The sequence below is a fragment of the Cibotium barometz genome, chromosome 11 (genome assembly GCF_041138505.1).
Source record: "Cibotium barometz isolate CiBa-2024 chromosome 11, ASM4113850v1, whole genome shotgun sequence".
Lineage (NCBI taxonomy): Eukaryota > Viridiplantae > Streptophyta > Polypodiopsida > Cyatheales > Cibotiaceae > Cibotium > Cibotium barometz.
The window spans coordinates 22357417-22385014 of NC_141056.1; the positions used below are offsets into that span (position 1 = coordinate 22357417).

At 38.5% G+C, this 27598-nt stretch overlaps 1 pseudogene across 1 annotated transcript in view; it reads left to right on the top strand.

Moving 5' to 3' along the window:
• Window positions 1-13738, top strand: part of LOC147633909 (uncharacterized) — a 14738-nt pseudogene extending 1000 nt beyond the window's left edge. The window contains exons 2-6 of the transcript XR_015267013.1: window positions 8839-8955; window positions 9054-9319; window positions 9451-9561; window positions 9669-9751; window positions 9864-13738. The product of XR_015267013.1 is annotated as an uncharacterized LOC147633909 (transcript). The remainder of the gene's footprint in view (window positions 1-8838; window positions 8956-9053; window positions 9320-9450; window positions 9562-9668; window positions 9752-9863) is intronic.
• The last annotated feature ends 13860 nt before the right edge of the window (window positions 13739-27598 follow it).

Below are 27598 nucleotides of genomic sequence, written 5' to 3' on the forward strand. Positions count from 1 at the left end.
AGATACAAGATCACGAACACTGTTAGGACACATAGTGTCAGCCCAAGGATTGGCCATAGATCCTGCTAAAGTCAAGGCCATATCCAGAATGTCTACTCCTCAGAATATTAAGAAACTAGAGAGGTTCCTTGGTAAGGTTAAGTGGCATGCTAGATTTTTAAAATATTTAGCGCATGTGGCTAACCCATTGTATGCACTTACTGAGGAAGATGCAAAGTATGAATGAAATCTAGAGTGTCAAAAAGCATTCCAATGGCTAAAGAGAATGGTGTCAACTGCACTAGTGGTAACCACCCCAGACTAGAATGAAATATTCCATGTATATGTAGATGCTTTAGACAAGCAGTGGGCAGTGCACTGATGTAGGAGAAGCAAGAGGGGTATATGAAACCCATTCATTATGCTAGCAAAACTCTCACAAGGGCAGGAAGGAACTACAACATAACAAAGGCGGGAAGCTCTCTCAATGATTTATACTGTGACCAAGTTCCGACACTACCTCTTGGAAACAAATTTGTTTTCCAAGTGGACCATCAAGCCCTGATTTATCTGGTGAACAAAGCCTTATTGGTGGGGAAGATGGCAAGGTGGATGCTTCTACTGCAAGAGTTTGAGTCACAATCCAGCTCACGCTCGGAAAAGAGTGCGGTAGTAGCGGACTTTTTGTCCAAAACTAGATTTTGAAGGACTTGCTCTAGATGAAGTGGATGACCAACTCCTAGACACCAACCTATTCAATGTAGCAATTGTAGAAGTGGAAGAGAATTGGTATTATGACATGATGCAGTTTCTAGAGGATGGAACATTCGAGGAAGGTTACACTATTGACAGAAAGAAAAGGATTACCTTACTTCACTATGATTGTTGGGTAGCTTTACAAAAGAGGCATAGACTAGATCCTACGCAGGTGTGTCCTGGACCATAAGGAGCAAGTAGTATTAAGAGAAGCACGTTGTGGCATTACCGAAGGACACATGGGCAGAGAAATCATAGCCCGAAAAATTTTACAAGCAAGCCTATGGTGGCCCAACAATCATGAGGGATGCCAACAGCGAGACGCAAAGCAATGTGATGTCTGGCACAGCGGCGGGCGAATGGGTCAACTCATTTTCCATTTCGCCCATACTACCGCTGTTTCTATTCATGAAGTGGGTATTGGATTTTGTTGGACCAATCAAGCCGCCCATGAAAGGTAGTAGGTGTGAATACATCATTGTGGCAAAACTGATTATTTCACCAAATGGCCGAAAGCTAAAGCTATCAAGAGAAACTCCACAGAAGAGGTGGTGAAGTTTCTCTTCAAGGACATTATTACTAGGCATGGATTGATGGTGGAAATAGTCAGTGACCAGGGCACCCATTTCATGGAACAAGGTGATGAAAGTGTTGATGGAAAAATACCTAATCAATCACAAGAAGTCCTCAACCTATTACCCATAGTGTAACGGCCAGGTGGAATCTACCAACAAGGTTCTGACCAAAATACTGAAGAAGATTATAAACACCAACAAAAATGATTGGGACTAGAAGCTAGACGCAACCCTATGGGCATTCCGCACATCATACAAAGTCTCAACGGGGAAAACATCATTCAAGTTAGTCTATGACCTGGAGGAAGTAATGCCCATGGAATTTGTGGTACCTAGTTTAAGAGTGGCAATCAAGAAAAGCTACTAATGGAAGAATTGCAGGAGCATAGAATATAGGAGCTCCTAGCCTTAGAGGAAGAAAGATAACTTAGCTCTCTATAGGTGGTGATAGTACAATGGAGAAGAAAAGCCTGGATTGATAGGCATCTCAAGCACAAAATTTTTAAGTAAGGAGACCTGGTATTAGTCTACAACTCCAAGTTGGGATCGCACCTTGGAAAATTCAAAATCTGGTGGATATAGGACCATTCATGGTGAAAAACCTGGTTAGCCAGAATGCCTTTACATTAGAAAGCTCGGATGGTAGACCTTTTTCACAAACAGTGAATGGCTTCAGGATGAGAAATACATGGGCCAATCGGCGGTAGTCACATCAGAAGAAGTACAAATAGAGGACAAGGTCCAGAGCTTCCACTGTTGTATGATCTCACTAGCAGATAATGACGTGGAAAATCCATGAAGCAACAAAGCCACGAAAGAATTTCGCAAGGGTGCCCAGTCCGCAAAAGATTGCAATTTCGCAACCAAACAAGGCTAGGTTAACAAAGAAGCAAGCAACTAAGTGTACGCCACCAGATCCACGTCAGCAATGCAAATGGCCCACGATGGGGCTTTTATATCTCGACTGAGTTATGGTTAGGGTTTTAAAGCAAGGAACACGTGTCACTCCACGATTGGTTTGGTATAACACGTGTGTCAAACATGGGTTGGCACCCACGTAGCTCAGTCGAGCTACATGGAAAATTGAATATTTAAGTTTTTTTTTTGGATTTTTTCTTCCCTTTGTAACGTCGTCAAGCTGGACACATGTCTATACTCAATTTGGTTTCCACGCAACTCGGTCAGAGTTACGTGGAAAATTAAAAATTGATTTTTTTCTCTCCTTTGTAACATCATTGAGCTTTACACGTGTTAATCCTATCCACGTAACTCGGTCGAGTTACGTGAAAATTTGAAAATTCTTTTTGAGCAATTGTTTTTTTTTCGTTCACAACATCGAAATAAAAAAATACGTGTCCATACTTGGTTGGGTATCCACGGAACTTGGTCGAGTTATAGGAAAATTTAAAAATTGATTTTTTCTGTCTTTCGCAGTGTCGTCGAGCTTTACACTTGTTCATCATCAGTTGGGTATCCACATAACTCGGTTGAGTTATGTGGAAAATTAAAAAAATATTTTTTTTCTTCGCAACATCAAAATAAAGAAACACGTGTCCATACTCGATTGGGTGTCCACGTAATTCGGTTGAGTTACATGGAAATATTAAAAAAATAATTTTATCCTACGCAAAGTAGTTAAATTGCACACATGTGCATTTATGGTTGGGTATCCTCGTTAACTGGATTGAGTTACGTGAGATTTTATTTTATTTTTTGGGAATTTTTTTCTTTATTTACAGTCATCAAGGTGCATGCTTGATGTACATGAATGCCATGGTGTATGTATTTAACTCAATCGAGTTACATATTGGACATCCACGTATGCAACTTATAACTTGGTCGAGTTTCATGTTGGATGTCTAATAGGTAAATCGATCGATATACATGGCACACACGTGGATGTCAACCATGAAACTTGACCGAGTTACATGGATGTCCACCTCATACCTCGATCGATCATACGTAGATGCCCACTATATAACTCGACCAATTTGCAAAGTACCTTGTAGATGTCCACCACATAACTCGATTAAGTTACTTGGCCATTGGAATTATCCTAGGTAGGAGGTTTGATAACTCGGTCGAGTTACCTCCTGAGTTTGTATTAACTACCCCTTGGGATGCTATGATTGGATGTATAACTCGATTAAGCTACCTCAAGGTTGTACAATCTGCACGACATGATCCCAAAGTGAGGACCCTTACGGTACAACCACCCCTTATTCTATCTTTTCCTCCCTCTTTTTATGGATTTGGGTCAACATACTATGCCAGGGGATCTATAATAAAATTTTAATTTTCTTCCATTGATATACCCATGGGTTTTAATACCATCTAGGGTCTCAATTTATGGCCGACCCTTATGGAGTAATCTCAGTGATTCAAAAAGGTTCCAATCCCATGAGTTTTAACGTTTTCACTTATTACTCCCGATTCCATATATAACAGTATTAGGTTTCCCTCAAGCTCCTTGTTACATTCCCGTAACGCCGCTACGGGCATTACCACAAGAGGGGACGACCTCTGGCCCACCACCCAGCCATAGAGGAAAATGAGGATTGCCCCTCATCCCCCAGGCTATATAGTGTGTGGCCTGCCGTCCACACTAGCCTGGCCGCCCATGACTCCGCATGGGCGTTCTCTCCCACTGAACCTCGGACATGGCCATCCGGTCTGCCGTCAGTCTCACAGGCATTACAGCCTACGTGACACTCCTTGTCCTTGACGTTTTGAGGTCAAATCATTTTTCACATTGGAGATTTTCCATCATCAACCCATGAATGGTGATTAGTCTGGTTTCTTCCAACACTTTGTGCCAGTGCCTTCTTAAGTTTATTATATGCTTTGCTCATATTTCTTAGTCCATTCAAAGACTTCTATAAGTCTTCTATATAATACTTTATGTGAAAAAGACAGATAGAGGGATCATGCTATTAGTCATCTATGTGGATGACTTGATTATCAGTGGTGATAGGCTATGTAGAAATGGGTAATGATACTGCGCATCCCATTGTGCAAGTGCCATTGTCTATGTAGGATGGCAAAATGAAGTACTTGCGTAGTTCATGTTCCAAATATTACAAAGAACCTGGTTTTCACTGAACAGATGGTTGAGCAGGGTCTATAAGTGAGGTTTAATCCTCAAGGATGCTTTGTGGAAGACTTCAAAAATCAGTGTCACTTGGTTGCAAAGGGTAACAAAAATAGTAGGATGTTTACCTTGGATGTGAACATGCCTGAAGTAAAGGCAGTCATGTTTGCGCATGGAACATGTGTTATTGCAGATATTGACATATGGCACAAGCACATTGGTCATGTGAATGTACATTGATTGAAGTCTGCACGCCCAAAATATTGTTGCAGGTTTGCCAAAGTTTAAGGTTTATGGTATGCACAAAGTATGTGAAGCATGCCAGCTTGGTAAGTAGGCCAAACATGCTTTTCCACATGAAAAACATGTTAGTGCAAGGCCATTAGATGTCATACATTCAGATGTCAAACATTCAGATGTATAGGGACCGACTAAGACTGCAACAATTGTAGGTTGCAGGTATTATGTTACATTCATTGATGACCACACTAGGAAAGTGTGGGTTTACTTCATGAAGGAGAAAAGTGAGATGTTTGCTCACTTTCAGAGATTTAAAGCCTTGGTCGAGAAGGAAAAAGGCAAGCAAATAAAATACTTGAGATCAAATGGTGGGGGAGAATATTTCTCCAATGACTTCAGCGATTTCCTAAAGAAGCAGGGAATCAAGAGACAATTTACATGCAGGTACACTTCGCAAACATAATGGTATTGCAGAAAGAAAAAGTAGGCATATTGCAGAAGTGACATGTGCCTTGATGGTTGAAAAGAATATGCCACATTATTTTTGGGTAGAAGCAGTAGCAACTGTTGTGTACATTATGAATAGGACATCCATTGTAGCTTTTCATGGTATGACGCCTGAACCAAAGTTTACAGGCATAAGACCTAATGTGTCTCACTTGAAAGTGTTTGGGTGTATTGCATATGTGCATGTTCTTGATGAAGTGAGAACAAAGTTGGATCCAAAGGCAGAGAAATTCATCTTTATTGGTTATGTTATGGAGTAGAAAGGTTATAGATGTTATGACCCTACTACTCGTGAGATGCGAGTAAGCAGAGATGTTGTCTTTGATGAGATGAGTAGCTGGTATGCACCAGTAGTGAAGGTAACAGAAGATGTAGATGTAAAAAGTGCTGATGCTGCACCACAAGTGATCAGTGGACATGGAGAGTCCTCTAGCAGTGGATCCAATGTTAGCGCATGGTCAGGCAGGTTGAGGACATATGTAGATACACATGTATCACACAGAGGGAAGGAAAAGGTAGATCAACCTTTTGTGCCTGATCTGTCAGCATGTCACTCATATGTGGATGGTGCAGCGACTTTGAGCAGAGCCTTGATGAGGAGCTTGGCATCATTCCATTTGTGGTTACTCCTAGTGTAAGGAGAATGAGGGATGTTTTGAGGACACTTGGCAGTGATCTAAGTGTATGTAGGTCTATGAGGATTAGGTACCCTATTGTCAAGTTGAGATATGATGGATATATAGCCCATCATTATGCTTACATGGTTAAAGTAATATAAGAATTGGAGCCCACTTGTTTTGAGTAGGCATTTGGAAATAAGAAATGGGAAGATGCCATGAATGAGGAGATGGCAGCATTGGATTCAAATGCAATATGGGAGTTAGTGCCTTTGCCTAAGGAAAAGAAGGTAATTAGATGTATAAAGTCAAGCATAATGCTATTAGTCATCTATAAGGCTATTAGTCATCTATGTGGATGACTTAATTATCACTGGTGATTAGTGATGTTGACATATAGAATGTTAGGAGGCTTTTGAAGCAAAAGTTTGAGATGAAGGATTTGGGTGAGCTGTGATATTTTTTGAGCATAGATGTGGTGAGATCACCTTATGGCATTTTGTTATTGTAGAGGCAATATGGCTTGGACATGCTATCCAAGTATGGTATGACAGGCTGTAAGTCTATTTCAGTGTCATTAGAGCATAACACAAAGCTTTCTGCAGATACAGGTGAGCTTTTGGAAGACCCCACTATATACAGGCACATAGTGGGTAGCTTGATCTACATGACCATTACTAGGCCAAACTTGACTTATGTTGTTAGACTTGTGAGTCAGTTTATGCAGGCCCCTAGGAAGCCACACTTGGATGCGGCTAGACGGATTCTCAGGTATATAAAGTCCACAGTTGATTATGGATTTTTCTATGAGGCTGGTATAGAGATATAACTACATGGGTACACAAATGCTTGATTGGGATAGTAGTGTTGCAAACAAGAGATTTACTAGTGGTTTTATGTTCTCATTTGGGAGTGCTACTGTGAGTTGGAGTCCAACAGTTGCCTTGTCGAGTACAGAGGTAGAGCACAGGGGTGCTGCTACGACAACTTGTGAGGTAGTTTGGTTTCAGAAGCTACTTGGTGATATGGGTGAGCTCGTGGATATGGCAGTTGTCATTTATTGTGACAACATGAGTAGCATATAGTTGGTTAGTAATCTAGTATACCATGCTAGAACAAAGCACATTGAGGTGAATTATCACTTTATGAGGGAGAAGGTTCTAACAGGTAATGTAGATCTACTATATGCTAGCACCACAGAGGATCAGGTGGTTGACATCTTCACGAAGGCATTGGGCACAGAGAAGCTCCATAGGTTTAGGAGCTTCTTTGGAGTGCAGTGTGTGGAGTTGAGCTCGAGGGAAAGTGTTGATATATCGAGCTCAACTAGTGCTACCACCCAGGCGGACATTGATGACCGCCCTGGGTGATAGCTTCCACACTTATGTCACTAGTATGGTTGGTGTGATTATGGTTGATATGCCGCTAGTGGATGACAGGCTGTGTGACAACCACTTTGGAGTACTAGATTTATGGCATAGTTATGGAGCCAGTAGTTGGGTTCACACTATAGATCGACCACTTTGTATGTTGTAGGAGAGTACTTTCCCTTTATGTATGTACTCTTATCTTTTAGTTATATGTTGTTGTAGAGAAGAGAAGAAGACAGAAGAGAATTCAGCCATCTATCTCTTTCTTGTGTCTTGCACTTTCTTGTGTGTGTGTGTGTGTGTGTGTGTGTGTTTGCTTGCAAGGAACTCAAGCTCTCTCTCTCCCCCACATTCTCTTTAATATATATACATACATACATACATATGTACATACATACTTACATATATATATATACATACATAGATACACACACACACATACATACATACATACATACATACATACATATATATATATACATACATACATACACACGCATACATATATACATATACACACACACAACACACATATTTATACATATATGTATGCATATATATATATATATATTGATATGTATATATATATCTCTGTGTGTGTATGTGTGTACACATTTACATATATATCTTATACATACATGTGTGTGTGTGTATACATACATACATACATACATACATACATATATATATATATGTGTGTATACACACACACACACACACACACACACACATACATACATACATACGTGTGTGTGTGTATATATATAAACACTAGATGCTTCTTTGCCTTGTGTTTCTGATATGTTGATGCTGTTTGTATAGGTAAGCCTTCTTTTAGTAAACCAACTACACTTATGGATGATAACTCTAGTTTGAAATACAAGGGTTTAGCTTGATGATATGCAGAGACCAGTAATATTTGCATTGATCTTGTATATTTTGTGATATCAATTTATTCTTAGTTTATTATTATTTTTACCTTTACAATTAGACATTAGTTTTGCTAACTATAAGGTAAACACGATTCAACTTTTCATCCTCTTATTTTTAAACAATAGAATTAAACTCCCAAATTTTCTCGGGATCATTTATTGCCCCAAAAATGGGACAATTTGAAACAATATCATATACACATAAGTGATAATAACAAAATTAAAGGACACTTGGGACTTGATAGTTGTAAATTAAGGGAAAGATGTCCATGTTTGCAATTGTGGGCACTGTATGTGTGTATATATTGTCTTAGAGACCACCCCCATAACCCTCCACTTTTGGAGGTGTGAGGGGTGGTCAACCTATAATAGTACGTGTGTAGAGGGTAGCGGATGCTTAAAGCACTCTCCACACCTCTAGAGGACCTTGTCAGCCGATAAAAGCTGACAAGCTACCAGCTTTCCATTGGCTGCCCCGTAAACCTCCAAGACTAGAGGGTTATGGGGGCAATCTCTTTATCAGAACATTGGAGAGAACTTGCCTCACCTTTTCTTTCTTAATTTAAGTTGTCGTGCATGAGCTTTGCTATGTTGTTTGTCTCATTTGAATTCAAGTAAGAGAGAGTGTCATGCATTAGGTTTGCAATTTTGTGTGTTCGCTAAAAGCACTTGGAGTTACACACGAATGGCACGGTCGATTGCACAAGTAAAGCGTGGGGAGCCCCATGAAGCTCTTGAGCTCCTCCACCAGGCCAGTAAGCCCACCGCTAACGCATAACAGTCCGTCCTATCAACCCCACAGATCTCGTTACGATCAGAACCGGCCAGCTCCTCAAACTTCCCCATCCTCCAGTTATCGGAAGCGAGGGTTTTGGCATTGTCGAGGAGGTAATGTATGCTCCCATGCTCCAATTAAATGTCAATATTACAGAATTTTAATGTATACAAAGCCTACAGCGTGTTCTTTATCTGATGATGGGCTGCAGGTTGGAGAGCGTGTGGGTAAGTTCCGTCCCGGCCAGAGGGTTATACCGCTTGTATGGGTGGAGTATCGTCGAAATGGGCAAGGTTCATGGCAAGACTATGTTGAATTGAAGGAAGAGCAGGTTATAGCGGTTCCCGACAGTGTGAGCGACGAAGCGGCTGCCCAATTCTTGGTCAACCCATGGACTGTGTATGGCATGCTGGATGACCACGCCGTTCCCAAAGGAGAGTATCTTCTGCAGACAGCTGCAGCCTCCGTCCTTGGAAGGTCTCTCTCTCTCTCTCTCTCTCTCTCTCTCTCTCTCTCTTACACACACACACACACACACACACACACACACACACACACATCAATACACGTACTAATTAATGCTTCTTGATCCGTCTTGACAAACTCAGACAGCTCATCCAGCTCGCCAAGTATTGGGGTATCAAGACCATCAATATCGTACGGTGGGATGCGTGGAAAGACGAGCTCAAGGCTCTAAGTCATCAACTCGGAAACCGAAGGTCTGATTTGATTAGTTGCATATAAGCACACAATTTCCTGAGTTCGTATTAATGTTAAGCTTAGAAAACCCTAAACATGCTGATAATTAGCGTCTCCACTTGTGCAGACATAGTTGAGAGGGTGAAAGAAATCACAGGGGGCAAATTGGCATATGCTGCTGTGGATGCTGTCGGGGGTGTTCTCACGAAAGTAAGCTGTCGGTTGATGTATAATTGGTTGGCATTTGTTGCTGAAAACTGTAGGAATTATGCAACTTTAATTCTAAGAGCTACCTAACCCTAGTGTATATTACCACGTCTAGACTGTGGCAGCCACTGTAAGAGATGGTGGTAAGGTGTTCGTATACGGGTTGCTATCCGGCTGGGACATAACTGCCGTGAGTGCGGTGGACCTGATGAGGGGCGTGCAGTTTTGCTGGTGGATGCTTCTCAACTACGTCCCCACAGCTGCCAAGCAAGCCCATGTCGCAGCCGAGGTGATGAAGCTCTTTGAGGGGAAGGTTATCACACCCCTCTCCGGTAAGAGGTTCCCGTTGGAGGACTTCCTCACAGCCATCAAAGAATCGGAGAAACAAAGCCGAGGTGGAAAGGTTCTGCTTGTTAGCTAGGAAGGGCCCTCTTACATGGTCAGAGTCTTTACATAGCGTTTGCACACTCACTCCGGATTTGGTTATAAGAATGTTTCATATAATGCTACCACTCAAGAAATTTATGGAGAAAAATAAAGTTTATCTCACACCCACCAATGTTTCTGATAGTGCTATGGTGTTTTATAAGTTTCATTTGAAGGGCTATAAGTACAATACATCAAACGTTTAAGACACAGAAAATGTATGAGTCATGCTATTTGCAGGAACATAGTGGGGGATTTTGCGATGAATGGTGAAAATGGGGCATGTGTCATGCCATATGGTAGAAATTGCGTCAATACATGTATTTAAATTGTAAGTGGATTCCATCCAATCATTTCAAGCAAGTTACACACCTCACCTCACTTGTACTTCATTTCAATCATTTCTAGAATCTACATTGTGGTAAGGGTACCCATGACTAGAGGTGAAGAGGAGTCATGGGGGAGTGTTTTCCATGAATCTTCCTTGCCATGAGTGCTGTGGAAAAGTGGTGAGGAGGAGGATTAGGAGGGGGAGTGGAGGCGGCTACGAGGCCGTACGGCATCAACAAAATCCTCATCAACAATTGGCACATGTGTTGGGCTAATTGCAATGGCTTGGACTCTATGTGAGCTATACATTGGGCTCAAAGGAATGGACAATTGATACATAAGTGTCACTTATATTGCCAATGTGATGCATGATAAGCCTTGCATTAGCATTAACACTTTGTGAGCAAATGGTTTCTACAAATGTGATGCATTGGTATTCTTTTGGAAAGTGAAAATTGTCTCTAGAAACAAAGGAGGTTATGGTAATTTTTTTTCAAGAGACCTATGCACATGGGAAAAGGATGTTCACATGAGGCTTGGTATGTGGAATTGAGCTTCTGCAATGATACAAGGTCAATGGCAAACAAGTGAAACTATGGGCACATTTTGACCACTTTTACCACTGTCAGAGCTGAACCTTGAACCTTGATTTAGTCCCAGCCACTTAGGACTGAATCTAAATTGACACCTAGGCTTCATTATCCATTCCAATGCCTTCCAAATAAGCCAAATGGCATACTATTCGGAGCTACCGTTAAGCAATTACACCCTATTTTGTGGAGCAATCCTGTTTTGGTAGTTTGTACATCAAAAGTGATCTCAAGAACTGAACTTGATGGGTGTGTATTACCCCACAAGAGGATCCTAACAAGCTAAAGAATGCCCAAATTGGACTCTTGAGAGGGAAGGTATGATTCCAATTTTGGTAAAAGCCTATTAAAAAAAAACCCAAAACAGAGAATACTAGGATCCGGACTGAACCTCATCTTGTTACCTTTCTAAAGAGCCTTATCTGAAGGTAAAGGATTACATGAGCAAGACCTTGGCACTATGGAAGTCACTACGGATGCATTGGGGGAGCATGATGATGCCTTGGGACAAGCGTCAAGAGAGATTGGAGAGGAAACCATGATGGGTAGTGCTCTAAAATCCACTTCTCATGGGGTCAATCCTCTACCAACCATGGTGGGTGGTGCTTAAAAACCCATTTCTTATGGGGCCAATCCTCTCCCAATCATTTCCAATGACATGCTTGTGGATAAATTCGATGCCCTTACTCAAAGCATTTAATTTATGAGTGCTAACATTGTGACCAAATTTTGATGCTATGGAGAGCAAATTGAATGCACAAGGAGGTCTATCTACTCATAGAGAGGGCAAGCAAGCAATGAAGGAACCTCATGAAGCCAACATGAAGACTACACTACATGTGAGCTTTATGGCGGATGCAAGAAGACCTCATGGGGAAGTACTAAAAAGCTTTTCAATTCAGCCAGATTCTTTACACATGCATGGGAGACTTTATATTGTTTCCAATGAATCAATAAGCATGGGTTTTGGTGATGTTAGGAGGGTTTCAATACCACCCAACCCAATTCAGTCCATACATGTGGAAGATGCTATGGGAAGTGATGTGCTGCAATCTAATGAACATATTCATATGTAAAGAGTGGCTTATGCTTGTTGGGTGGAGCTTCCTCCTTACATCAAGAGGGAATACAAGGATTTTGCTCAATTACTATCCTCTTACAACCAATGGCAAAAGCATTACGTCTCCCAACAACAAAGATGATCCCTTTTCTAATACTCCAAAGGATATGAAAGACAAGGTCACACTATCCAAATTCAAGGAAAATGGTCCAGCTCTTAATGAGTTGGAAGAGTGAACTCTGAAGATGGACACTTATTTTTAGCTTTACCCAAAGAGTGAAGAGGATAAGATGCATTTTGCCTCATTGCATATGGAAGACTATGCAAACGAATGGTGGAGATACTTGGTGAAAGGAGGGAATACATCTCACTCTTGGGAAGAGTTGAAACGAGATGAAGATGGCATTCATTTCACACTTAGTGCTTGTTAGATACATGGAACAATGGTATGAGCTTGCTTAAAAGGGTGAAATGGTTAAAGACTACATCAAGAGCTTCATGAAGCTTTTGATGTATGTGGAGGGGCTTAATGATGGCATTAGATTGAAGTTCATTCATGGGTTGGATTCTCTTATCAAAGCGGATGTGAGTGCTCAAACATGTCCCACTTTGAAGGAAGCAATGAGACCTGTGGAGCTATATGAGCCAAAGTACAAGAGGTATCCACAATTTTCAGCTAATAAGAGCTTCCAAAAACCATCCACGACCACATGGAATATGAGACCTCTTTTCCCACAACACCCTCTTCCATATCCAAATTCCCAATCGTATATGAGAATGGACAGCCAAGGGTTAGCAACTTTCATGCTCAATTTGATGGTCAAAAGAAGCCTCTTAATCAAGATAAGAAGCCCACCTTTACTCCAACAACAAGTCAAGACAATTGGACTCTTCAAGGATTCAATAGTTCAGGAGCTAAGGGCTATGCTTTACATGTGGGGAAAAGTGGAGCAAGGAGCATGTTTGCAAGGGCAAGAAAGCCAATGTGAGCATGATTATTGTGGAAGAGAATGAGAGCTGAAAATGATGACGGGGTAGAGGATGCTTATGTGCATTGTCACGAGGTAGTGGTAGAAGAGATTTCCTCTATGGATGATCGTGAGTTTCCATTCGATCTCAGTGGCAAAACAGCTCATGTGTGTGTTATAACTCATGATTTGCTTGCGGGATGTAAGGAAGCCACTACTTTGAGACTCCAAGGCACTATCAATGGAAGGGTGGCCCATATTTTGGTGGATTCGGAGAGTACACGTAGCTTTATCAACTCCAAATCTATTCAAAATCTGAAATTATAGCCCATAGAGCTTTTACATGCCATGGAAGTTCAAGTGGCAAATGGGGAGAATGTGGTTTCTATTTTTGTCCGTCCACTACTGTAAGCCACCCGATTACTCGATGCAAGCCAATCTCATTATGCTGGAGTTGGGACCTATTGATGTCATATTGGGATGTGATTGGTTGAGCACTTTGGGTGAGTTCTCATTGGATCTTGATCACAAGTATATGCGGTTTAGGCATGATGGACAGCTTGTAACCCTCAATGGCATTGGATTTTCCAAGCTTTCCCTCATCACTTCCAAGCAATTAAAGAGGGAAATGAAGAATTTCAGTTCTATCTATGTGTTGCAACTCATAAAGTATAGTGAAAATCAGGGTGGACAGTCCCTTGACAAGGATATGGTTCAAGTTTTGGAGGAGTACAAAGATATATTTCAGCCCCCTAAGTGTCTACCACCAAAGTGGGAAGTGGATTATGCGGTGGACCTTGAACTAAATGCTGAACTGGTCAATAAGCCACCCTATAGGCTCTCTAAGTTTGAGAGAGAGGAGGTTGCCAAGCAAGTGCAAGAGCTCATGGACATGGGATTTGTGCATGTAACATGCAGGATCTTGTCACACACAGTCTCACAATGGCTTCTGTATCCTGAGTTTCGTGAGTTTTTAGCAATCCACTTATCATTTCAAACTTTAAGAGATGAGAGAGAGAGATAGATATCCGTACACCTTATTGGGTCCCAAATTACCCACTGAAGGGCCCCCTCCTATTGCTAGGAGTATGAGAATGATTGTATGATTGACTTTAGGGCTGTAGATAAGCCAAGCGCAAGACCTTTGAAAGACCAAGAGTCGGGCTGGCTGTACATTGCGGTAGAAGACCAATGATGACCAATCTCGACGCCAATGCACTCTTCGAATGATTGAATATGCTGCGTTTTCCTTCACCCGGGAGGATGGAGAATAACGATGAATGCCGGATTCTGATGTGGGATGAGAAGAGCTGTTGGCTGAAGCGCTTCTACACCAGGCTGATGATGATGTGTTTTCTGATGGCTGAATACTTGTATGCTTGAATCGATGATGAATGAGAGGATGCAATCGCTTGCTATTTATATGCATGCATGGGCTGGTTGGCTGGCTGTAGAGCAGGTCAGCTGAATTTTAAAGGGCTACACGACTTGGATCTATGGTAAGCTTGTTGAGGTCTCTATAGTCAATGCACATTAGGACGACCCTTTAGGATATGATTTTGTTGTATGCCGTGGCCCCATTGTAAGCCCGAGTCCGGGATATGTCAAGCACGAGCTACATAGGTCTTTTCTTAGCTTAGAGTGTTAGTAAGTCATTCAAGTCCCTTAACGCACTTGAAGAGAATTATTCATGCATGTAGAATTCAGTAGAAGCTTTAGAGTTTGCATTAGGTCATGGTTTGCATTGTTAGCATTCATCTCATGTGCATATGAACCTTAGACCATTTTATCTAGTATTACCATCCAGTCGGCAGTATTTATATCTAGTCGGCCAGTATTATAAGCATAATATTCAACATAGATAATTCAAGAACCGCTATTCCATACTTAGGATTGATGATCTACTTGATGAGCTTAAGGGAGCCAAGTTCTTTTCTAAGATAGATCTCAAATCGGGGTATCATCAAATAACAACGGAGAAAGGAGGTGAGTTCAAAATGGCTTTCCACACTGTTAAAGGGCTTTTTCACTTCATGGTTATGCCCTTTGGATTGTCAAATGCACTGCCACTTTTCAAGCACTGATGAACAAGGTGCTTCAGTCCTTCCTTTACAAATGGGTATTGGTGGTTTTTGATGATATCCTTATATATAACAAGAACAAAGGGGATCATTTGTTGCACATGTGAGACAAGTCTTAGATACCTTGATGAAGCACAGATTTTATGCCAAGGAGAGCAAGTGTTCTTTTATGGAGCATGAGGTGGAGTATTTGGGGCACATTGTGAGTCAAGACGGCATCAAAGTGGACCCAAAGAAGGTGCATGGGACAAGATCTTTAAGTAGTGGAAGAGTTGCCTCCTTTGGATGAAGAGGGGGAGATATAATACATTCTTGAAAAAGTGTTGGGAGAAGGCATATAGTTTTAAGGAACCGAATCATTGAAGAATTCCTTATTAAGTTGAAAGGGATGCCCGAAGATGAGGCTATGTGGAAGCCCTTAGCTTTTGTGCATGAGGATAGACATATTCTTGATGATATTGAGTGATTTGTGAGAACTTTCAGAAATTTGCAGCTTGCTAAAATCTCTGGTAACTTCACTTTTGGTGGTCTTCACACCTACATTTGGGTTGTCTTCAATGATCGGATGGTTTGGCGTGATGCCTAGTCGGTGCAGATGCAGTTTTTAGTCTATTATATGCTCATACAGCTCAATTTTATATTGATGTATGGGGATTAGTACATGTTGAGGACATGAGCATGTCTATGACTTCTACTTGGAGGTTATTTTGGAGTACGTGCAGGAAATTGTAGCTAAGGAAAAGGCCAAAGGTGATAGCATATGAAGCTTTGAAGACCTACTCATGGAGATTGAAGCTAAGGAGGTGGACTACTTCATTTTTATGAGATTAGTGATTTTGGGGACAAAATATGATAGAACGGGATGGATTGTGATGAAGGGTTATTTTAATGCCTTAAAGTTGTAAATATTAGGATTATGAGTAGTTTTGGGATAGGACTATAAAAAGGGGTGGTGGCTCATGGAAGATAACTTTTGGATCATTTTACATTTGACCTTGTGTAACTTCTTGGAGTACTTATGTATTACCACACTTGGGCTTTCATGGGAGCTGGCTTGTGACTATTTACGTGAGGGTTATCACATGGCTTCCTTGGGTATAGATTAGACCCATACCCCTATATTGTTTGTCTCTTTCATATGATACATGATAGAGATATGTATACATGCTATGGCTATGGTGTTCTTGATTTACACGTGCATGAGTATTTTCTTTTTCCCCGCATGCCCCCGAAGAATCTAGTTACACTCAAGCCTTGTAAGGCCTATGAGGGCTAGTATGAAAGCATATTCTTTTTTCAAACCAAAAGCATTGGATGGTGAAGAAGAATTCAAGTAAATGGAAAAGGAGTAGAGGGAAGCCTTTTGAATTTTTGAAAACTTTAAATTGGTAGGAGACTTATGTAGTAAGCCTTGGGCTTTAGGTCCTATGTGAAAGTGTGGATGTATTTTTTCCATAATATTCTCCTTTAAATGTCATTTCCAAATAAATTTGCAAACTAGTTTATCCCTCTTTAAATTGGATTACACCCTACCAAGGAAAATCAATGAAACTTTTAAAAATAGATATCTATTATCCCTCTTCAAATCGGATTACACCTTATAAGGAACGATTATCCCCTTTCAAATTAGAGTACACCCTACCTAGAAAAAGGAATGTAACTTAGAAAACTAGATGCTTTTGTGGAGGTTGATGGTATATCTATCAACCACAAGTATGAAACACATTTTTGTATTAACTAAGGTTATGATGCTTCACACCTATCTATCAACCACAAGTATGAAATACATTTTTGTATTAACTAAGGTTATGGTGCTTCACCCTTGAGGTCACATTGGTTTATGAATATGAAGGTTCATTTGTCCATTCAATACTCGAGGGTCACTAAAAGAATCATATGATAGTGTTGAAAGTAACATGATGCAAGTATTTGCTATAAGGGGTACGTGAGCTGAGAATCTGAAACCAACGTTGAGAATCTGAAACTAGCTTACAAGACGAATCCTTATTTTAAACCTAAGAGCCATGATAGAAATGAGAATATCAAAATATTTTTTCTAGTAAAAGTTTATGTTTTTGACGGTATTGTTCATGCAATAAATGTGTTTCAAAATGTTCCTTTTTTCTTTTTAACTTTGTAATGCTACAGTTTAGATCTTATCTCCATGATCATGCATAATATTTATGAAGTCAATTTTTAAGAATTCATGGTTAAAGCTAGAGGCATATGCAAAATAGATCAAAATTTAGCCATAGCATAAAACTGTAGGAGGTTTGCTATTGTTGCCTACAAGTATCAATGTTCATTGGCTTGTTAGTCACATGCAATTAATTGCAATAGATCTTTAGAAAAGTGTGTGCCACAAATATGAGGTAGAGGAATAAAGCAAGTTGAATGCCATGCCAAAAGATAGAGGGGTGATGACATCAGTGCAACAATGGTCCACAAGGATGAACAAAGCATATGTTAGATCTTAACCATAATAAATTTACGAAAATGTACCACAAGCTTATGGAAAGCATATGTAAGATCCTCACCACATTGCATTATGAAAATGAACCCTAAGCTTGTGCAAAGGTAAATAAGACCTTAACCATAATGCATTACGAAAATGATCCCTAAGCTTAATGAAAAGGTAAATAAGACCTTAACCACAATGCATGTACCCCAGGCTTCTGGAAAGTCAATTTTTATATAATTAAATGAGCAAATAATGAATGATTAGGATAGGTAGGGAATATAGAGATGGAAATGGATGAAATAAAAATGTAGATCCAGTGGGTGATATTTTTTTAACATGACACCTCATTATAATTTTTGAAATATGCCTTCAAAGAAATATACCTCACACACGAAAATTACATTTCTAAAAAAAGATATTTATTTTAAAAACTTTTTTGTATAATAAAATAATTTAGTAAAAAACCAAAATATCAAACTTATGATATTACACCATGATAGAGCATGCAAAAATGCATACTTCCATTTTTTATAGACTTAAAACTAATAAAAAATAATACCCTTAAAATAGCAACTACTATTAACAAATGAGAAGAAAATAGAAGCATAATCTAAATCATGACATCCTTGAAATTTAAATGTATATGAAGGTAGGTAGGTGTAGTTCCTAAGTTTTGTAGTTTTCTACTAACTTCATAAGATCCTTAATTTTTGGATATGTTTTGTATGTATGGAAAATATTAAAAAGAACTTGAATTTTTGGAGATAATTTGTATATATGAAAGATCTTGGTAGTAAAGATTTAGAATAAATTGAGGAACATTTGTTCAAGTCAAGCTCTTACTTATCGATCATTAGGTCTTACCTTCGAGTGCTACAACTCCTCGATATGGGTGTGCTAGCTCATCCAGTGTGTCCTCACTTTGTTGTCACACTAGAATGCTCCTTTTCTAATGGGGTTAAGGTAGAGCTTTCCTTGCCTGGGTGGAGGGAAGAAGGAGATAACCCCTTCCTAATAGTGACCATATCCTTGCATCACCCAAATCGGTGGTAAAGCTACTGCAAGGTCAAAGAGGTATGAACGATCGAGGATATGGTATGAAGTTGGCGTGCAAGGTTAAGCTATAGATTCAGGACCACCAATCGCCATAGGATTTAGGGCATATCAGTGTGATAATCTTTTGTTACGCCACTCTAGTAGTAGTAGGAAACATGTCAAGGTGGCATATATGAGATTTAGAAGTTCTTTATATGACTTAGGCCCTTCAAACTTGGGATGTTATTAGAAGTAGGCTATGCCTTTTGATTGGCAAAATGAGTGAACTAGGACCACTAATGAATAATATACATATGTAGATGATGGCGGTTTGAACCTTTGTGGCATACAATGATATTAGTAGACTAGATTAGATTGGGCTTCTTTGTAGCTGATATGCTAGCCAAGGCGAGGTGTGATTGCATTAAATTAGAGTTAAAGAAGAGGTTGGATTCATTAAAGCTCTTTGGAGAGACCTGGAAGGTCAATTGGTTGTCTAGGTGATGGGTCATACCATGAGCGAGGCTTGTGCCCACCACCATGATCCCACCATCCAAAGATGTACCTCAAAGGTACGAGGTTATTTGCAGGTGCATGAGGCTATGCATGATATGAGGTGCAAGATGTGAAAAAAAGTGATGCCCTTAATGAAATATGCAAGTGAAGTGCATGGGAGATGTGAAAAAAAGTGATGCCTTTAGTGAAATATGCAAGTGAAGTGCATGGGCAATGTGAAAAAAAGTGATGCCCTTAGTGAAATATGCAAGTGACGAGCGTGGGCAATGTGCATGAGCAATGGGTGTGTGCACTCCGCTAATCTTGAAGAACTCTCCAATTCAACTACTTTCTTTGACTCTTTTTACTACATTCCTCAACATTTACTCTTGGGGAGTTAATATCATGAGATACTTATGCGTGGCAATGGACTTTGCCCAAAGTTACATTGGAGTTGGTGGCCTCTCTTACTCGATTGATTCGTTGCTATAGGCTATTTGGATACCATAGGAGGTTCTTGAGGAGCGTCTAGGATCAATGAGTGGTGTGGTTGAACAAGAGACCGTGAGAGGTTCTTGAGGGGGGTCCATGTGATGGGTCATACCATGGGCAAGGTTTATGCTTGCCATGGTCCCCCCATCCAAAAATATGCTTTGATGAGGTTTAGTGTAGATGCTTGAGATAGTACTGAATATTCTTGCTAGATATATCTACTAAATGTAGAGCATGTGTGTATATATGCATAATAAAGGTGTGCCCATGTGAACGCTACTTTCGATGAAAACTTCAACATGCTACTTTCTTTGACTCTTAGTTTTTTTCTTTCTTTCTTACCATGCATCCTATTTTTGCGATAAACATGGATGAGGTTTTTATACTGATTTCGGCCCCATAAACTATGGGAAAGTAGTATGGACTTACAACCAACATTGGTTCCAAAGATACCGTCCATCTCATAGAAGGATGTGATGAAGGGCTTGTAGGAAACCAATGAACAAACCACCACATAATATATTAAAGGTTTCCAAAACCTAGTATTTGGCATATCTTTCAGAAGCAACTACTCGTGGAAGTATTTGACCATACCATGAAGTGACCATCCGTGCAAGTATTTGGCCAAAACCTAGATTTGCCATATCTTTCAAAAGTGACCATCCATGGAAGCATTTGGCCAAAACCTAGATTTGGATATCTTTCAAAAGTGATCACTCTCGTAGAAGTATTTGACCATACCATAAAGTGACCATCCATGGAAGTATTTGACCATTCCATGGAAGTATTTGACTGCATCATATCAAAAGGTTTCCAGAACCTTGTGGAAGCATTTGACCATACCATAAAGATCTATTTGCTAGAAAAAGTTGGTAACATTAGGTGAAATTTAGACTAAAAAAGGGCTGTATAAGAAAGTATCAAAAAATGAATGGTCTAACCAATGGATTCAAGATCTATGTAACATGGATCTTTTTAAATCTTCTACCACCAACTCTGACAAGGTAAAGTTTCTCAAATAAAATATTGAGAGGTTTATATTAAGATATTGGGAAGTGGTAGGTGTACCTTGTACTCCTGACAACAAGGTGATTTGATCGTAATTCAAAAAAAAAATCCCATTTTACTTTTTGTTTCCCCCCTTTCATTTGCTCTTTTTTCATATTCCCTAACACCTCCCTTTTTATATTCCTTATTTAGCTCTACTATAGCTTTTCATTTTCTCATTCTTTTGTGAGGAAAACATTTATAGGTACATTGCTTAGCCTACTAGCCTTCAAGACTTTATAATTCTAAATTTTTATTACACCTTGTTGATTTTAATGCCAAGCTTTCTGTTTTAAAGTTTTGGTACTCAGAATTTTTTAGGAGTAGGTAATAATCACTCTTTAGATTTATAATTAAGTTTAGACTTTAGATTTGGAGATTAAACTTTCATGATATTTGTAGGATTTTTAGAGTAGATAATAATCACTCGTTAGGTTTTTAATTAAATTTAGAATCTAGATTTAGAGGTTAATCTTCCATGATGTTTGTAGGATTTTTTAAAGAGTAGATAATAAGTAGTCTTTAGGTTTGTTTTTGGGTCAACGGGTTCTAAGTTTTTCATAATCTTCCATGACATTTCTCTTTGCATGGTTGTTGCTCTACATGTTTAACTATTTCCCTAATTTATCAGCATCCTCTTTAAAGAGCTATATGGTAACACATTTTACATTCTGGTTATTCTTTGATTGTTAGTCTTATTTTTATTGTAATATCTATTATATACATAATTTTTTAAATGGAAAACAAGATTTAAATTATTTTCCTTTTATACATGCAGATGCCAGAAAGACAAAAGTTTGTAAGTTATATACATAGTATTGAGGCCCAAAACAGAAGAGATAATGAGGAAAGAAGGATTAATGATACATACAAGAAGTTTAAATGGGTATTATGTACCCCAATAGTCAAGGTTTTTTCAAAGTTAAGACAAAGGACAAAGGGGATTGGGCAAAGGATTGAAAAGGTAGAATAATAAACTTTAGAAGTAGAAATATTGGTGGGAGTACAATAATAGAGGTATTAATCCAACATGTGTATATGCATAAATAAATCTCCCTCCATCGAAATAATTGAATTCCAAAACACAAGCCTAATGGTAAGAACCTAACTTTATAATTAATTTAGCACATTGTTTTTATATTTGATTTTTTGAGATAAAGATATGCTATGTCTAATATGTCTTTCAACATTATATCCATCAACAGTTGAAGAATGGCAATATGTAAAGTGCTTAAGTGGAACGCTAAATGTTTTTCATGATGAAATTGAAACTTTGTTATGTGAGGGAGAGAATGCTACCTTCTTAGCATCACAACATATATTTTTCTATGATTCCTTGTACGTTATGCCATCAAGGGATATTAAGTATGGTTCCCTACAGCCCACATCACTTCCATTACTATCAAGTCTCCAATGGCCACAACCTACTATAGATGTGATTGCAGCTTGTAAGGTAAAACTTGTAAATGATGTGCAAGCTTCAACGAAACCAAACAGAGGCGTAAAAGACATTCAACTTAGTTGGTTTATTCCCTTTGGCTATTTTGTTCACTTATTTACAACTTGTAAAGAATTGAAGGAAACGAAGATTATGTATAGTTACAAGAGTCCAACTGAAGATTGGATGTAATATCTCTTGGGTAAGCAATGGGATGACACAAAGATAACCTTTTAAGATGATATAGTTGACTGTCCAGTTTCAAAATCTAATGTTACATTCTCGTAATAAGTTGGTTAGTGTGATTGTAACCTCTATTTTTGAGTAAGTACAATAAGTATAAATTTTTAGCCTTTTATTCTATGCGATGAATAGGTAGTTTATTACTTGACAAACATTATGCATGCGATTTATCGATATAAGAGGTGGACTTATGAAAGGGGAATGGCTTAGTATGGAGGACCAAGATATATGAGGTGATTCTGTAATGGTGGAACTGAACATTCTTTGGGGAGAGCATGAAATAATTACAGTATGTGGAAGACCACTGGCCATTAGCCTTCCTTAGACAAGAGATTTCCTTGATGTTGAGTGACCCTCTTACTAATTTTTATTGTAAGTTGGATGGTAAGAAGTTGAGGAGCAGATTTGAGCACTCCTTCACCTGCACACCGTTTATTACTCCCCATATCTTACAAATTATGGATTGATGTAATTGTTAATTTACTAGTGCTAATTATTTTAGTCTTTCTTAAATTTTTTATTTTCTTTACTTTGTAATAAAAAAATCATCAAACTATGTGATCTATAGTAAAATTTCAAATGCAATAAAGTTTTGTAATAAAACTATTACATCTAATCTATCGGTGCTTTCAAATGTACTAAGAATGTATAATTTTAAAAAAGCATGTCATGAAATCTAAAACATAATAATGTAAAGTAAAAAATGACATTTTTAATTGGAAAAGCAAAAAGTTTGTATGGATAAAATGAATGTTTGTATTAATAACGCAAAAGTAGCTCCGGACAAAAGAAAAGTATACAAAAAAGATGGCACAAAAATATCATTTTTAATCAAAAAAGCAAAAAGTTTGTATGGATAGAACGAATGTTTTTATTAAGAATGCAAAAAGTAGCGCCGATGCTCAAAAAAAGAAAAGAATAGTAGAGTATTCACATGGACAAAAGAAAAGTATACAAAAAGATGGCACAAAAAACTTTACATGGGAAAAGTAAAAGTTAGCATGGGGAAAGTGAGAACTCTCCTTGCTTGAGCTATAAATAGTATATAGCTGGTTTAATCAAACTCCTTGTTTCTAGCACCATTTTCATTGTGTAACATGGTAGATAACATTATTAATCATGAGCTTAGTAGATACCTCTTAGGTTTACAACTCCTTGAGTGTGACTATAGAAGATGTGCATAGATTAATGCTAAACAACAAGAGTCAAGAGAAAGATTGGAGCAACAATATGAGATGATGAATTCTATCGATTCTGACATGAAAACACTTATCTTGTATAGATATGCAAACCCTTTTCTTGGTTTGTACTCCAATGAGTTATCATAATACCGTGATAATTGTATAAAAATTTACTAACACTTAACCATTCTTATAAAATTTTGAGGAATAAACATAGCAAACTTTTGACACTCCTTAGGAGACACGGACAATCCAATAGAACTAGCTGATCTAATTTAGAAAAGGAAAAGAGAAAAATGCTATGTAGAAAACATCAGAACTTGGAATCAACGGATGAGTGAATACGTGCATGAAGTGCTGCGTAGTAGCATAGTCTCACCTATCTCAAAAAACATTAATAGAATAATACATGGTATTGATTAGGTGTTATTCATAACTATTTTATAATAGGATTTTCTTTATAATGAAAAACCATTTCCTAGAGTTTTTCATGGAAGATTTTTTATGGTGGACTTTTTTTTGGGGGTCTTCTATGGGGCTTTTCCAAAGACATTTCTTGAAGATGAAGAAGCATTGGGCATTCCTTTTCTTCTCTTTGGTGTTTTATTTACATTTATTTTATGTTCTCCTTGGTCCAATGCTATGGGGAGACAACTAACATTTTTTGAATTGATGTTGCTTGAGTTAGCCACACATGGTCATTTGAATAAAGTTCATGAGAAAACTAAATAAAGAAAAAAATAAATAATATTAAGGAAATAATTCTATAAATAGAATACTAATAAGAAAGATAAAACCGTCATCCAATTTCTGACCTTCACATCATTCGTTTCATTGAAAAAAGATGCTCAATAAATTTATTGCATTGGGTTGCCAGCCATATGTGTGGGCATCGGTCTAGAAGGGACTTGCTAAGTTGAAAGATTTAGTATCATAATAACCTCAATTAACTAACAAAAATAATCAATAAATACTTGCAAGTTTGTTGAAGTATTTTGTTGACCCGTACAAGTCTTCTACTAAAGTCGCATGCTCTATTAACCACATGCTTTGAAGATCTGTATATTGTAAATAAAAAAAGAAAAACATTAAAGTCATATAGGGGGCATCAAGATGTCCATGGTGTGATAGAAGGGGGTGCACTAAACAAGTAGAGCAGATGGGTTACCCTTGTTAGATGATTCACCATAGCCATGATATAATTACATGCACCCTACATGGTTGGAAGTCTAGTGACAAAATCCATACTAATATATTCCCACTTCATCTAAGGAATTTATAGAGCATGAGGCTTTCCTAGAAGCTTAACCCTTTCGGGTTTAATTTTTTGTTGAAAAGCAAGACATTGCTCAACAGAATTTAATACATCCCATTTTAAACTTGGCCAAACGAAACTTTTCTTAACCAAACAGTAGGTATTAAAGTAGCCTAAACATCCCTGCAAAGGACTATCACGAGTTTTTATAAGAACTTTCTCTTGAGTTCCTCATCTTGGGGAATACATAACCTGTGGGGTTGAAGAATAGGCATCCATCACCCAATGGCATCCATCTTGGGGAATACATAACCTTTGGTTGAAGAATAGGTATACATCACCAAATGTATACCCTTCAAGCTCTTGGAGCCTTTCAATTAGAACTTAGGGATTTCATAATAGGCTGAAAATAGGGCCCTTAACCTACTCTCGAAAAAGCGTTAGAAGGCATATAAATTGCTAAGACAGAAATCTTGATGGTGGCTAAGAGTATCTATCAAAGCATTTTTATTGTCAGCATTTAATAGGCTGAAAATAGGGCCCTTAACCTACTCTCGAAAAAGGGTTAGAAGGCATATAAAGCATTTATTGTCAGCATTTAATAGGCTGAAAATAGTGCCCTTAACCTACTCTCGAAAAAGGGTTAGAAGGCATATAAATTGCTAGACAGAAATCTTGATGGTGGCTAAGAGTATCTATCAAAGCATTTTTATTGTCAGCATTCAATGAGGCATGCTTCTGAGATAAAAAGTAAAAAGAATACAGAAGAATCACTTTTTACTCAAAGCCACTTTATAAAAAATGTAAATACATTGTTCAAAAGAGACTCAAGTTTTATTTATGTATAATAAAGTCTCATCCCCTCACCTATCCCCTTATGAGTTGAAAAGGCATAGAGATGATGATAAACTTATTGAAATGTGCAATGTAAAATGTGTGAGAGTGAATCTTGGGCTTGAGCACACCCTAGAGGTGCAAGATATTGTGGAAAGATAAGAATTCCACATATGATTTTGTATGGTGTGTGAATGTTGAGAGCCACATAAAAGAATGTGGAAAAGGGAGTGCCACATGGCATGATGATGTGACAGCTAGAAGGCCTATATCATTGTATGGTTCATTGTGATATGCAATAGAATTGAGTGTTGAGTGTGTTATTCTCTCTCTAGTCATGGAGTTTCTTGTGTGGCTTAATCCACCTTAATCTTATGCTTAATCTTGTGTCTATTGTTGCGTGTGCAATCGCTCTCTCTCTCTCTCTCTCTCTCTCTCTCTCTAGTCATGGAGTTTCTTGTGTGGTTTAATCTATCTTAATCTTTATGCTGCTTGATATAGGTTTATCCACCATGATCAATCCCGTAGTAGTAGGGATTGTCAACATGGTATCAGAGCGAGGTGGGCTCTTAATCATGGTGCTTATGTATGTGTATTAGTTTATATGTTCATTTGATTAAGCATATTATCTATTTTAGCATTTCTATTATAAGAAAATTATGCACACTCATCATTATGGATTGCATTTGGAGTCTTGGAAGCTTCTCATGGAGATTTGGAGATTATGGTGTTGCCATGAAGCTGAAAATGGAGATTTTAGCAATATGAAGACCTTTGGAGTTTACATTATCAACAAAGAAATCTAACAAGGAGACAAATGTCTCAAGAAGGTCTAATTTTTTGTGAAGTGCTACCTCATTAAAGTATTGGTGAGCATTGGAGAATTCTAAATTTGAGAAGGGTTGCTATTGTGAAGGGAGATGTGGTTTCATTCCTTGGTTCCTTGCAATTTGGCAAGTTATAAAGGTGCAGCCTTGACCATGTTAAGGACATGTTGTTATTGTCTCAATTTGGAGTCAATGTGATGTGAATCCCAAGAGGATAGATGCACTTATGTTTTGATCATATGGGGAGGAAACATGCTGGGAACAAGAGGTTTTCAGCTTTACTGTAGCATAGGTTTCTTAAGAGAAACCAATATAGGTTGAAGTACCCTTACATACATGCTTGTAGAGAGAAAAGGTCCATCATGATAGAAGCTTCACATGATAGCATCTAGGAGAGGAATCAACAGTCCTCAACATCATCAACAAGCAAGAGAAGAAGAGCAAGCAAGCTCTTTATGATAGCATAAGCAAGAGAGCTCAAGTGTAGAGAAAAAGTGCAGTAGAGCAGCAAACCCCTACAACATCGAACATTCGGCTAAATCGAACAGCACCAGAGAGCGAGGGGGTAAGTGCAGCATGGAAGCTCTAAGGAAGAGCTAGCAACCATGGCAACATCAAGGGTAAAGCAGGCAAAGGAGACTGTAGAAGAAGTAGAAGCAGAAGCATGAGATGGAACCCATACTCATGCAGTGGTGAGCATAGCTTTTCTACATCTAGACTTGGAAAGAGATATGGTAGAGTGTGGTGTTATCTAGAGTTCAAGGAATACTACTTTGGGTAACCCTACAAACATCTTTTCTTATGGTCACAAATGGTGGTCTGCAAACCAAGAGGAAATTTATGGTAGAAATAAGTTTGGATCATCGATCCTTCTATGCATCGAACCTTAGCTTGTAAAAAATGATAAAGGAGAACTTAGACTTGGTAGAAGAATATAAAATTTCTGGTAGTATCCCATTACCCTTAGATGAATACATCGCTAGACTTTATCATCTCTCATTGTATTTATCTCAAGAAAAATTTATAATTATTGGATATTACCACCTTTCTCAATTGCTTTAAATCTCCAGGATAGGATCTTTGATGA